The sequence below is a fragment of the Protobothrops mucrosquamatus genome, unplaced genomic scaffold (genome assembly GCF_001527695.2).
Source record: "Protobothrops mucrosquamatus isolate PMUCROS unplaced genomic scaffold, P.Mucros_1.0 scaffold678, whole genome shotgun sequence".
Lineage (NCBI taxonomy): Eukaryota > Metazoa > Chordata > Lepidosauria > Squamata > Viperidae > Protobothrops > Protobothrops mucrosquamatus.
In genome coordinates this window covers 166,228-181,822 of record NW_015386965.1, presented here as the reverse complement: position 1 = coordinate 181,822, position 15,595 = coordinate 166,228, and positions in this window count along the sequence as shown.

The window sequence follows — 15,595 nt, the reverse complement described above, 5'->3', positions numbered from 1 at the left end:
AAAACAATGAGGGAGCTTTACTTAATTTTTTAGAAGCAGAAGGAGGCTACATTGCATTGTGAATCAGTTTTTAAGGAATGCTTCCCTCAAAGCATCACTGAAGCCCAAACATGTATTTTAAGTTTTGTATGGCCCTAGTATCTAGAACAGTTACTGTGCTCATCTGTGGGAATCAATATTTCCAATTACATTTGTCTGTCTTTATACAATGTATACTTACCCATACGTAGAAACACTTACCCAACAAATGTTCAGACAATACAGCCATGGGTAAAACCAGGTGAATAGCATCATATACACAATGCAAAGCACCTTGCTGAAGCCCAATAGTAAGATATTGGGTTGCAAAAATCTGAACCATAACTAGATGGAAGCAAGAAGGTATTGACAACTCTGTGCCTTCGCTACTATCTACTGTTCCAGCTTTTTGTAGTCCAGTTATGATAACTTACTTTCTTGAACATTTTTGTCTGTCTGTTTGCTTGTTTGATTTATTCAAGTCAATATTGAGTCCTGGATAAGTCCTTGCAGTTTTCTTGGGAAGATTTCAGAAGTGGTTTGTCCTCACCTCTCTCCTGAGAGAGAGAGTGACTGGTTCAAGGCCACTTAACTGCTTCATACTTAAGTCAGAACTGGAACTCATGGTGTCCCCATTTCTAGTCTGTTGCTTTCACTACTACAACCAAACTGGCTCTCTTGAACTTACAGCAACCCTGGGGGTAGAGATACTTGGCTTGAACAGCAGTGGGCAAATCACTGTTGTATTTTTGAATTCACGCAAAAGACCTGACCAATAAGGTCTAACCAACCAATAAAACCAATAAATAGTTCTAAATCTGCATTGTCTATGGCTAAACCGAATTCCCCAGATGGCTGCCCTCCTTCCAGTATTTCATGATTCATGTGCAGATTTACCCTTTTTCTGGCTGGCTGCCAAAAACAAGACCAGAAAATGAGGATGGAAGGAAGGAAGGAAGGAAGGAAGGAAGGAAGGAAGGAAGGAAGGAAGGAAGGAAAGCTCAGGAGAGTAGTTCTTTTAGTGGCCTAATTTTCCCAGCTGTAGCATGCCTGCAGCTAGTTTATTGTGGGGTTGGGGAGCTGGGAGAGATATCATTTGGAAAATGTACTTTTCTAGCAGTAAATTGATATGGGGAAGGGAAAGCTTAAAGGTAAAATCTCTTTTAAAAACAGGCACAGAAAGAACTCTATTTTGTGTGTGTACTTAGCAAGTGCTATTTGTGCCAGTACACACACGTAGAATTAGTTTGAAAAATTAATTTCCATAGATAAATAAGGCCTTATTTGAGGAGAATGTATTCTTTTTGCAGGAAAGAGATGCTTGTTTAAACACAAAAGGGGGATGATGTGAAAAGCGAGGCAATGGGGGAATATATCCCTTCATCTAACTAAAACAACCAGCCCTCACTCCATTTAAAACTGAAATAAAAAGAATCAGAATTAAAATCAAAATAATATGACCAGGGATTGACTCTGTAGAGCAGGGGTGTCAAACTGGCAGCCTTCGGGCCAGATGCATCACACACAGGCCACACCCTCCCCGGCTCTGCAAAGGCAAACAACATTGTGATACATCACAATATCTCACATGACGCGATCAAGTTTGACACCCGTGCTGTAGAGATTGTTTTAGAGGCCTCTGGCAGATATCAGAGCTGTGTGTGCAGAGGGATCAAAAAAGTCAAATTGGCAGCCTCCATCATGAGTTTAAAGTTCCACTTCTCCAGAGAGCTAAAAGTTACAATATGTCTTGTAAAAGTAGGGTAATTTGAACCTGGTCATTTGTGCCTCAAATGAGAACTCTGGGTTGCTTTGTTTGATAATCCATGTGTTTTATGGATTACAAAACGGTCCATAATATTCTCAGTTTTCTCCAACACCAAATTTAAAAGTTAATAGTCTTCCTATCCTGCTTCTTCAAAGTCCAACTTTTGTTTCTATAGAGTAGCACAGTGAATATCTTAACACAAATTGTTTGGATATTTAAAAAAAGATCAGATTATACATGCTAGAAACTGCCTCCCCTCCATATGTGTGTGTGTGTGTGTGTGTGTGTGTGTGTGTGTGTGTGTGTGTGTGAGAGAGAGAGAGAGAGAGAGAGAGAGAGAGAGTATTTAGGCTATTTCCTTTTGAAATGCAAATGATTGCAATAGTTCCTTAAACAAACTGGGTTATTAAATCAGAAATGTATCTTTGTGAGCATTACCACTCAGCAATCATCTATCTGACTGTAAAATGCTGAGGGATGTAAATAAAATAAAAGGTTGGCTCGGAAGGACTTGCCAAAAGCACTTGAAAAGAGTCCTGCAAATTCAGCACTTCACAAATTATACAGTGCAGGCAAAAAGAAACAGGATGGGCCATAAAGTTTAAGGGCCCCTAGTGGACCATGTTTGTTTTTGGCACTTAATTATGACAGGAAATGTTAATGATTGTTCAATAGATTTGGAAATGAAGGCAGTAATAGCCATTGTGGGGTTCTGGACGATAACATGTTGCATAGGTATAAAAAAATGGGTATTACTAGCTGAACAGGGAAAAGACTGCATATATACTGTTTTCTTAGAAAACAATGAAGGGCTGAAAAGTAAAATATGCACATGGACAGGCAGAATTAATAATCAGATTGGCCCTAAGAGAAATAGACTGTATTAGCAAAGTTGAACTACACCTTTGGCATCTTTTTTCTTCCTGTATCTACTTCAGCAGCAATCAGTTTGTGAAGAAGCCATAAGTCTCTTTTGGAGATGTTTGGACGTATCCAATGGGTTCTCATCAATTGTTTTTAGGGAAGTTATGTTATTTGAACCAGTGGAATTTTGCAATATAGAATTTTCCTAAGATTTGAAAAAAGACTTGAAAGGTAATGTCCAAGTAAAAATTTATCTCCAATGTTACTCAGCAGTTTAGTTATGAGAACAATTAATCAGTGGAATGGCTTGCCTCCAGAAATTGTGGGTGCTCCATCAATGGAGGTTTTTATGAAGAGTTTGGACAGTCATTTGTCTGAAATTGTATAGGGTTCCTTGCTTGAGTAGAGGATTGGACTAAAAGACCTTCAAGGTCCCTTCCAATTCCGTTATTCTGCATTCTGTATGTGGTGGACCATGCACTCCTATATTAAATCCAAAAGTCAGGTTGATAGCTACAATCAGCCAATAAAACTGCTGCTCCTTGGCACATGAAAAAGGGGTGGGAATTTAATTTCAAGACAGTCGCTGACATCTTAACTTTCTGACCCTCTTTGGTTCCCCAAAGAATTTTTCATCAGGATTTACTTCCTCATGAATAATGAAAATACTCACTCATGAAAAATATCAAAATGATTTTTTTAATGTATAAGGTCTCTCTTTACATATGTTGTTGTAGCTCACTGCAGTTCAATCATCATGGCTGGGGTGAGAGTAGTAGTGAACTACTAGTGGTTGGGGAAGGGTGAATTAAAAGGAGATAGTATCTTTCACTACATATTCTTCTTCTGTCCATATGTATTTATATACATACATACATACATACATACATACATACATACATACATATATACATATATTCCCACCAAAACGTTCAGGCATTTTCTTTCAGGTATCATTCTACTAATTCACGTTGGCCAACCCTGCTTTTTCTGAGCTGAGAATAATCTATCATTTCATTCCATTCATTAAAAGTCTTGTATAACTTAGGTCACATGTACTTTCATACACTATTGCAGTAAATATGGACTGTTACATCAGAAGCAGTCATTTATTTTATCCCAAATAGTACATGCTAATTTATTCACTTGCTCACTCCTTCCCTGTCATAAAGACTTTGACAGCATTAAGTGAAGCATGATAAAAGTATACTGTGAAAGCATCTGGTCTTTGGTTTTAGATGAATGCATTTCGTGTCAGTGTCGGTTTGCTTGTATGTGATAAATTTTATGGATTGACTCAAATTGCAGATAAAGGATGTAACCCTGGCTGAAACATCCACTGTCCTTCACAATAGATGGGTTCCCTGTGAAAACTCAAATGTCATTTGAACTGTGGTACTGCAGAGGAAGAGAATTTCTTTGTTTTTCTGGGCTTTAAAACAATAACAACACATAACTGTTTTCGAATCAACCTCTCAACCCAAGTCCTAGTCTATTTTCTGTTGAAATAAAAACTCTGATTTGATTATGTTGTACGAGAGTCTATTCTAATTGAAAAAAAATGCATTTAAAAATTGAAAAATAATAGAATTGTAAGAACTTGCTGTGCCTCAGAAGGTTATATAATCCAGCCAATTCCACAAAGGTAACTTCATCAATGAATCAATAAATCTTTATCTTGATAAAGAAAAATACAGTTGAATGATTTTATACTAAGCTGATGCTTTCAGTGCAATGCCTTAAGATAAAAGTTTTTTTCTCCATCTATGAAAAAGCACTATATAATGAGCAGCATCAGAGTTGTTCTTTGTTTTCTTTCATTTTACAGTACTTATCATCCATCCCCAGTCCAAAGTACCCTGAGCAGTGTACAGGTTCCAACAAAAAGAAGATGAAAGTAAAAAAACAACAACTCCATAAGAACATGTTCTAATTCTATTGATGAATTAGAACAATATCAAAAACAAAGATAAACATAGAAAGCAAATAAAAAAATAAATAAAACTTACAGTCAGCTAGGGCCAAATAGATACTTACAGTCAGCTAGGGCCAAAGGTATGTTGAATTAAAATAATTTGAATAGTTTTACAGCATCAGAATAAGATAAGGAGTGCATGTACTTCTGCTGGGGAGACAATATGAGAACCAGTTAGTGTTCTAGTGGTTATATTATATATTTATTTTTAGAAGAATAAATCAGTCCAATAAAATAATGTCCATAATGTTTCACTTCTTTTAGGATTGGAATGAATGCTAAGTACGAAGGGGCAAGTATGGATGGATAGTTTTATATATTTGTTTGATTTCAGTACAATTTATCTAATCAATAAAGTGTTCTTTCAGAAAAAGGATTTTTTTTTTTTGCAACAATATATTTTGTCTGTAGGCTACTTTGACAAATTTGTGTCAGTACCATGGCCTATAAATAGGCTTCATGAAAAGTCTGAGAAATAAGATTAGCCATTCCTTCAACAGGTACGCAGGAATTCATTGAATGTCACTCAGAAAAAGCTTTCATAAGGTCTGTATGAAGAAGGTACATGTTTTGACAATTAGAATCAGGAACTGTCTTGAAATGTTGATTTCTGACAGGAAATTTGTTTCAGGAAAGGCAAAGATCAAGTACTAAAAAGTTTGTGATTGTTCAAGATTCACAAAAGAGTTCCAGATCATAGTGCGCCAAAGGAATACTGTGATTTTGGCAAGCAATTTATTTTATAGTTAGAGCTGATCATTATCTAAAATAATCACATACTGTCAGAGGCCATGTGGAAAAGATTGGGTTAGTGTGAAAATGTTGCAAATGATGAGCTCCAACCAGGAGGTAAATTGTTTCCCCAAATTATGACTTTCCAGTAGGGATTAGAAAGAATTCAGTTATATATCTAGCTGGGAGAAAATACCAGTCTTTTGTTCCCTGCAGGTCTTTGGCTGGTTGAACGCTAATAGGAGTGAAGTCCAACTTGTATTTGTCTTTCCACAGGGGGAAAATGAAAAAAGGCAGGTGAGGATTTCCTTTATTTTCTGAAATATAGCAAGGGGTCAAAAGATCTTATTCATCTTTCTTTACTACTAAAAAAAAAAAAAAGCTTGGCACGCTTAAATCAGCTAGTCTCTTGGCAGTCTGGGCACCCACTCTCAGATACTTCATGTGATGTCATGTGATTAAACAACACCACATTATTGCAGTGTCATTCCTTGAAGTGAAGAGAAGAGGAAATGTTTGGTCTTCTTTTTTTAAAGGACTAAAAAAGAGATTCCTAGTTCATATTTAAAGGAAATTATATAATCTCTGCCTGGTAACTATTTCTCTAGATTTTTCTTTTCTTAAATCTTATCCTAGAAATCTTTCCCTAAGGTCGACAGATAAATCATATAGATATAGTTTTAGTCATCCATTTATATTTTTAGTGGAGTTTTAGAATACTAAAGCATTCTTGATGATAACTCTTATTGAAATAGAGAGAAATGAAAGATGGAATCCTTAGTGCTTCCTGAGCTTGGTTGTTTTGTTTTGTTATGAGACAAGGTAGAATTGGAAGGGACTTGGAGTCTTCTAGTCCAACCCCCTGCTCAGGCAGGAAACTTGTTACCTTCATCTTCAGTGCTAGAAGGGAGTGGGTTAATCCCAAATAAACAGGATTATCTCCAGACAATCAAGCAATAAACAATGTCATAATGAAGGAACTACCAACTGAGACAAATAATCAAGCAATAAACAGCAGCCTTATTAAAGAACTACAAAGGGAAATAAACAACACCTCCACCAATATTGACAGGCAAGGAGGCAAGGTACTGTATAAACCTCACTCACTAGCACTGATAATGTTATCTAGTCTGGTAATGAAACATCTACACGAAAACAACCAAGTTTTAGACAGCACCAAAAACTCCACATTTCATCACTAGGTTATATATATTCTCTTCTATTAGAAATGAAAGAGATCTATCCATGCTTCTATTTTGAAGCTGGGATTTTTTTCCCTACTGTATTTCAGCTCAAAATAGTTATTTTCATTTATTAGTGGTTTCTGGGGGAACCTGTTCTGAAAATGAAAATGGATGCTTACTGGATGCTTCTAAATTATAATCCTGTACTTGCTGAGTCTACATCTATATATGCCAGAAGAAAATACTAATGTTCTACTGCCTCATCAACAATAGGCAGACTGTAAATTTTAGTTGGTAGCATTTTAGTGTAAAAATACAAGTGAGTGTTATGTCAAAGCTTGAAATGATGTTGTTATCGTATTTTAAATATGACTCTGTGATTAGGAAAAGATATAAAAAGGATAAAACAGAGAGACTGTTGTTTTCATTATGCTATCCTATGATTTAACAACCAAAGCTGCAGAATAGATTTTCAGTGCACATGTACTTGAACACAAAGCACCATATCTTAACTCTGACTTCAATCTTTAACATTTTATTGGGTGATTTCTCTAGGTTCAGAAGCTCTAGCCTGCCACTGCTAACAAGGGCCTTATACAATGAAAGAAATATATTAGGTGGGTATTCGCATACAACAGCCATGTAGACGTATTTGTAAACATATTTCTCACAGTTCATAAAATGCTGAAACTTTGCTTTCCTATCCCAGTGAGAATCATTGTCTTACAAACAGGTGGAATTTCTACTATGTCTTATTAGATGAGATTTTTTTTTTAAATGACAGAGGAAGTCATGTCAGCTGTATTTTCCAACCTGCTCTATAATAACCAACAATAATTATTATGGTTTTTTTTACAGATCACTCTCCTGAAATATAGGAATGAATAATGACAAAAGATACATTACCAAATAAATACATGCTGGTGCGTTTCTGTTGATGTAAGTCTGTTTGAAATCAGATTCTGTCCCTTTATGTGAACCCTTGTGTTGCTTCTTCTTGTCATGATTCATGATTCTTCTCAATTGGAAGAATAGCATTTGGCTCGACCTTTCAATCCATTGAACTGATTGAAATTGGCGGTCTATTGAGTATCATATTTCGTCAACGTGGTGCTGCATGTTCAATATATCAGACATTTTCCAATTCCAGCATGATATACAAAAAAAGTCTACTCTTCCACCTTTATGATAGCATAGTAGATTACAATTTAATTGGTTTTCCCACTGAGTCTATTTTTTATGGAAATATCTTCATAAGCATTATATATTCTTTATTTTCACAATGTATTATTTTGGGGAGTTTCAGGCAGCTGGCTCATCTACATTTAATTTCTTGCATCTGTGTCTTGATCACCATAGATGTAAAAAGTTGCAGATAAAAGGTATTTTATGTTGATTTGCATTTGAATTCAGATGTAAGTCTTTTAGTTGCAAAGGAATTTGTTTGCACCCATCTGCATGAAGAAATGTGGCATTTTCCTCAAAAGCCAGAGCATTTGTGTTTCTGTTGCTTCAGCTTCAGAGGATGGCTGCATATATCTGAGGCAACACATCATATTTAAAGATCATCAATGGTAACAAAACTGCAACTGTAATCGGCAGTTCCACTATCATGAAGGAATTATATTTTAATCAGTAGAGTTAATGATATGAGTTACTATCATGTAGCTTAAGCTATGAGATGAGACAAGGGCATTGTGGAAAACCACTAGGAAATCCTAGGCTATAGGCTAGAGAAGGAAGCCTAAAAAGCTTTCTGGAAGAAGGCAATAGACCCCATTTTATTAGAACTGTTGCCAAGAAAACTGCATGGTATATATCCTATAACCACCAGGAGCTGAACTTGACTAATGGGGAAATTCTTAAACATGGGGGAATTAGAAATGTTTGTTTTATTCAGCTGTTGGTATTATAATACATATTATTGTAAGTTCTGAACACTTTTCTTAGAAAAGCAGAAAAGAAGGAAGAAGAGGAAGATGAGGCAGATATGTCTCCCAACAGCACCACACTGAGTTCCTGGATATGCTAGAGATAGATAGAGACTGAGATGGATATTTTGAAGAGAGAACACTATTATGTAAGTACTTTTTAAACTTTTACTTAAGTTTTCCTCCTAATCAACTCTGATGATTTTTCTTTTCTAATGAAAGAAAACTGAAGTTGGACATTCTGTTGGCTACATCATCTGGGCCCACCAAATTGTTTCTTTCATGGTGTAGAAAAGAGAAGGGATCACCTTGTGTTCTTTTTTAAAAAATCTTTATCTGACATCATGATATGGATAAAGGCATTAAAGCTGTTTTTCATATCAATCTCCTTGGCTTTGTCCCACTTTTGTCTTCTTCTTTGTCAATTATTTGCTTTTGATGTTTTCTGATGTTGAATAAATACACATAAAGTAAGAGTTTTGCTAGCTGAACTTAGTGGTCTGTGTGCTCATTCTGATCTGGTTACAGAGATTGTAACCTTGTCTGCTGTGTGCCAGTTAAGCTTGAAATTACCCACTATAATTTTCCAACACATTTGCCCTGAGGATACTTTGCTCAAAGGAACTCAGTGAGTGGCCTCACTTGGCAATATATAAATAGGATATTGGATGAGCTTATAGTCAGTCCTCTGGGACTGTCCTTTTGCCACCTACTTGCTTATAAATTCCGCTATAAGGATGAGGGTAGATTTTGGCATCTCACATAGACTTTTCAGGGATTTCAAGCTACAGCTCCAATACAAGACACAGGGAATGCAAAATACACAGGCCAAGAGTGTCTTCTTTTTAGCTGCAGCTTTGAGTGGAATTTATACTCTGAACTGTCAGGTTAAAAAGGTGTTCCTCCTCCATTTGTCCTGGCAATATTTACTTTGCCACTGCCAAAACAGAAAGGCATTTGACTTACATTTCTTTTCAGCTCTTTTGTATCAACCAAAAGCTATAAACCGCATCTCATTCAACAAATAATAAATGCACAAGCTGCACTTTGGTAGCATCTTGTGACGTCAGGTAATAGTTTTTAGATCTTCCATGAATGAAATTGCTCACCATTTGCGACCCAAAGAATGAATTTGTTATCTGAATAGGATGGTTCCAACCACCATGGAAGATTTTCAAATATCCGCAGCACATTTTTAATCCTCCTTCTTCTTTCTTTTCCTTCTTGGTAACTAAGTGGTTCCTCAAGCAGACTATTTTATAGTAGAATAAAATGATATACATAATAATATGTATATTGTATTCAGTGCTTTTTTTGTAAAAAAAAAAAAAGATGACAGAACTCACACACGTCATACAACCCGCCTTGCCTACCCTACAAGGTTCCATCCAAAAAAGGTGCCGGAACTCCTTTCTTGCCGTTCTATGAGAAAAAAAGCCCTGATTGTATTGATTTCAGGTTTCATTCTCTCTGGATTTCAGCTACCTTCTTTGTTTCTTGCCCAAGTATTCTCTTTTTATTCCTAATTTTACTCTGTATTGAAAGATCATAGTCACTGAGGCTTCTGGGTAATTCAAGTCCTGGACTGAGTGGTTTATGGGCAGCTGTTTAATTATCCTCATGTTATTATTTCATAATGAAGTTCTCTTTCCTCGCTGGCAGTTCAGATTTTGTTTTCTTGTTTGTTCTTGATTTGAGAAAAACAGAATTTAATCATTCAAAGAAATCAAGCAAAGTTTATTGCTGATGTACAATTCCACATTTGAAATTCATTGTATTCCTAGAGAATCATAAAAGTACATTTATGATTCATTTAGATCACAAAAGTACATTTTCCAAGTCCTGAGTTTAGGCATAAAGTGATCTAGTGAGATTTCAATTATTTCTATTTATGTATTTTAACATTAATTTGATATTGTTTGCTGTGCTGTGTTGTGTTGTCAGTGCTGTATTTTCAAGCTTTGGATTAAAGTAAAGATACTAGGGGTTTATATGTGTGGGATAGAACTGGATGGATAAATTGAAAGTGAAGTGATCAAGAATCGGATCCTGGTTATGATACTGATGGACAATGCCTTCTGATGCCAACATGGAAAGGATGGTCAAACTTTACTGTGAGATTACAGGTAGTCCTAAACATGATTGGATTCTTAGTGATCGGTTAAAGTTGTGATAGAGCCCCCCCAAAGCTACTTATGACCCAGTTTTGAAGCTCTGACATTGTCTCCCCTGTTCATGTGATTGCATTTGGGGCACTCCCAATTATCCTGCAAAAACTGGCCCATAGCAAACGATTCTCTTAATGACAATGGCATTTGCTTAATGATTACAATTAAAAAAAGATTATAAAACTGGATCAGATCACTACCTATTACTATCAGTACTACCCTCATAACTTATGACCATAATTGCTAAGCCCAATTATGGCGATAAGGACTATCTTTATATATATTTCCCAGGCCTGACTTTAGGCATAATGTTGTGCAGGGAGATAGCAATAGCACTTAGATTTATATACTGCTTCACAGTATTTTACAGCCCTCCCTAAGCTGATTACAGAGTCAGTATATTGCCCCCAACAATTTGAGTCCTCATTTTACCAACCTCGACAGGTGGAAGGCTGAGTTAACCTTGAGCTGGTGAGGATTGAACTCCTGGCAGTGAGGTGAATTAGCCTGCAATACTGCGTTCTAACCACTGCGCCACCATGGTTTTTATCAAGAGATTCTTTGGGGGGACATTTTTATAGCCATATTTGTCATAATTCTGTTACTTGAGCAATACATTCAGATTCTTTTACAGAAATGAGAGATTTTCCTCAGATGGAAAAGCAGCAATATAAAAGAGAGTCAACAATATTCTGACCAACTGTACCAAAGGAGTCATTTTGCATTTTGCTTCCTGGGCACTGTACTTTCCCTCATTTTTACTCAGTCACACATTCTTCTGAAAACTAATTTTCTTTCTTTAAAGAGCAAACGTCTCCTTCGCAGGTATTAAATTTGCTCAAAACAATTTCACTATTCCCTTAGCTACCAGACAAGCCTCCATCAACAATTTTTTATCCTGAGGTGGTTGTAAAGGATTTGACACGATTTTCTCTGAGCTTTCCACGTGGAATAACTACTAGGTACAGCTGAAATAGCAACTTAAATGTTTTATATCTCTTTTCAGGAATTTCTGTAAGCTTCAATTCAGTGAGACTCTGAACTTAGCAGTGACCCTCGCCTTGCAAGAAATGCATTTTTCTCCTTAAAATACTCATTCTTTTGTCCTCATTGTTTCAATCAAATAAAAATTGCACTTTGGCAATAACGAGACAGGCCACTTGTTGACCAAAGTTTGTTTCTCTCGCAAAGGCTAAAATATTTTGTAAATCTAAACTTCAGTGCTGTCCATTACAAAAGTTTATGTCATTTCAATGGGAATCAAAATGGCAATGGTGGATAATCTGAGGTCCTGGGATTGAATGAAATCCTTGACTTCTTTTCAAAAGCTTTCTGTAAGCAACCAATTCAGCTTCAGGCAACGGTTATTGATCCAGGCCTGGTGTTATTGAGAGAGAAATAGAAAGAGAAATACAGAAAGAGAAGGTCCTAGAAAGAGAAGAGGACCAAAGAAAAGGATAGAACAAATGAGTAGGGGGTCAAATAGCTGCCCCCACTCTGGACTCTAGACCAGTACATTTAATTAAGCTCTAGTGACCCCTGATATGTATGCTTTACTTATCCATCCCTAAAGTGGAGTGGAGTGGTTAGGATTAAGAGTAGGACTGGAAAGATTGCTCAGTGATAAAGCTCACTGGGGGTCATTAGGCTACGCATTACCGGCTACCTACCCTACTTAACCTGAATGCTGTAAGACTAAAATGTGAGGTGCAGAATTTTAATCTGTTCAGAGGGAAAGTGGAGGAAAAAAATGTTTAATGCATGTGAGAATGCTGTGGATCCCTACAGGCTAGCCTAGCCCTTGATCTTTGTAGTGCCATTTTGCCTTGCTCTTCATCATTAGAATGCCCAGTACAAGGCCTTAGCACACATGCAGAAGGGGAATGAGAACATTTTGCCTGCATATCAGTAGGCATGCTATTATGTCCTTGCGAGTGCCCTGGGCATGATCTTTCCATCTGCAGAGTCTTTCAGATGTAGAAAGGAATCCCCATTTCAAGATGCAGAAGAGGAAAAACTTGCTTATTTAGGAAATTGAGATGGAATCATTGCACACAGTTGTGGACCCCAGTGGAATTTCAGATTTATTTACTTATTTATAAGATTCCTTCCTTCCTTCCTTCCTTCCTTCCTTCCTTCCTTCCTTCCTTCCTTCCTTCCTTCCTTCCTTCCTTCCTTCCTTCCTAACATTTATTGGACATCCTTCTTACCATAGGGTAACTCTGGTGGCTTGCAATCATACATTTGGGGGAACTAACTGCTGATAAAGTAGAAATGTCCTAAATTAAAGGGGAATATGTGGTCCAACAACAACAATAACAAAAAAGACTCACTGTGTCCCTTTTTGTGTTCCATAAGGAAAATTTCCAGAATATAAATCTTATGCTGCAGGAATAGTGGTAATCTAATTATAATACCTATACTAAAAACATTATTGATGAATATTCAGTGGCTATACAAAGTCAATAATACAAATAGGTAAACCATAATTTATTTTTAACCATTTTTTTACATTGATTGGACCATAGGTTTTGGTTTAAGTTTTAGGACAGTGCAAATCTTCAAAGAATGCTTTAATCCGAGGAGGCTTCGATTAAAATATCTCATAAAAGCAAACTTGTGAATCAAAACAGAATTCCGTATGAAATGGCAAACCTAATCAGGTTATTTGGAAGCAGCTCAGATTCTTTCAAAGCTCTTCACAGGTTAGATGATTTTTCTGCTGTTTTGGGGTTAATTACAGTAGGCAGTTATAAGTTCAGTGCTATAAAATGGGGAATGCTGAAACAGACTAAATAGTGTGATCTCTCTCTCTGATACAGAGTGACCAATAAAGTTTAATTTTAATGAAATTAGATTAGGATATTTTTTTTTACAAGTGTTGCGAAAGGCATTGCATTTCAAACATTTATATTGTTCAGGAAGGAGTTAAGGATAAACATGCTTAATCTTGGGTTAGGATTGTGCCTTCTTTTCTACCAGTTGAAGCATTATTTGCTATTATAGATAATCATCTCCTTTGTAGAAGTAATGCAGATAATCTCCTAAATCTGGCCATTATTTTTTGAGCAGCAGTAGCAGCAGTCATGATGGAAGGTAGGGTATTTTCAAGGATGCTCCCTCCAGAAGACAGAGCATGTAACTTCCTTGACACTCACCGTTCACTAAGCCTGATCAACCATCCGTTCCAAGGTTGCTTCCTAGCAGAGATGAGCACTACTGCATTAATAGTAGGAGGCCATCAGTAACAAAGTGCCAACCACTTTATGATCAGTCACCTCTCATTATTTATTCTCTTTTGAGTCAGGACAAAATGTCTACTTGGGCTCTGCATCAATGGCAAAGTAATCTTTCAGTGCTACTTACTGTTTGAGAGTTCAAGTCTGTTCATTTGTTAGGCTCCGATCCCAGATGCTGAGCTCCTTCACACTCTTTGATCTTGTCAAATTGCTCGGGGAAGGATTGTAGAACAGAAAGGGAGGATGTGCTAGTTCAATATGGAATGCATGATGCTTCCTGCATATAGAGCATCATTACAGCATCTGGGAAATACCTGACTTATGGCAGGAAACAGGCATTGAAATATGCCTCAAAGAAGCTTCCCTCAACATATATTGGCCTGAATAGAAATCATGGAGAAAAGAGGAACACTACCAGTAAAAATAGATGAGGTATCCATTTGCAATGGGATGCACATTTTATGCAGACCCTATGAGACAATGTGCTGAAGCATGTGTCATCTAATCTCTCTCTTTAAATAGCTTAGCATCTAGCACTCTTCAAATACCAAAATGAGGTCTCACAGGGGAAAGTCAAGATCTGTTCTCTTGTATAGGATGTAGTATAATGGATCTAAGTGTCAGGAAGGCGAAGTCTAGTTAAGTGTTAGGGGGAAAAAAATCCTAACTGTAAAAGCATTTTGATAATGGAACCAATTACCTGTAGAAGTTTGTAGCTGCCTTTCATTGGATGCATTGCCCCACCCCTCCAAAATAGATTAGATAGTCATCATGAGGAATGTTTTAATTTAGATAAAAAAAAAAATAAGTGACAGAAAAGAACCTTTAGGGTAATAGGTGATAATGTAAAATTATATGGATATTTAACTGCACTATTTTACTGTGTTGTAATTAAGCCAAAGTACCTTGCAATTATTCGACCATTTAGGTTAACAGATTCAACAATAAGGCAAAGTCAGGGAATAATATTTTATCTTTTTTAACCATAAGTCTGTGCCAGCATATCTCTCTCTGTATATGTATGCATGTGTATGTATGTACATATACATATACGCACATGGATGTATACATACATGGAAGTTTTTAAGAAGAGACTGGACAGCCATTTGTCTGAAATGGTATAGGGTTTCCTGCCTGAGAAGGGGGTTGGACTAGATGACCTCTAAGGTCCCTTCCAACTTTATTATTATTGTTGTTATTGTTATTGTGTATAAACACTAAGTATGTATGTGTGTGTGTGTATGTATGTATGTATATATGTATGTGTGCATGTATATATATACGCACACACACACATACATATACACATAACAAAAATTAGGATTTCAGACTCCTAAAAACAATCAGAATTCAATTCTTTGTCTCATCTCCTTTCCCAGCAGAAATGTAATTACCTCTTTACTCATTGTCCTTACTATTATATAGAAGCATTGACTAGAATATTTTAGTGATTCTCAACATATGATTATCATAGATTTGCTGGTATGTTTCAAGTCCACTGTGAAAATAACAGAAGAAAATACTGAAGGTTTTTTTCTGGAATAAGCAGTGACAGGTGGTCAATTGAATCCTGTTTTCTCCACATTTCAGAGTAGCTGTATTGAAAACCTTGGTTAAATGGAAGCTAAATGTTCTAAAATATGTCTTCAACAATTATTGTGATTGGAGTTTGCAGTACAAGCAACTCAAATGTAGCTCAAGGATAGGGTATATGCC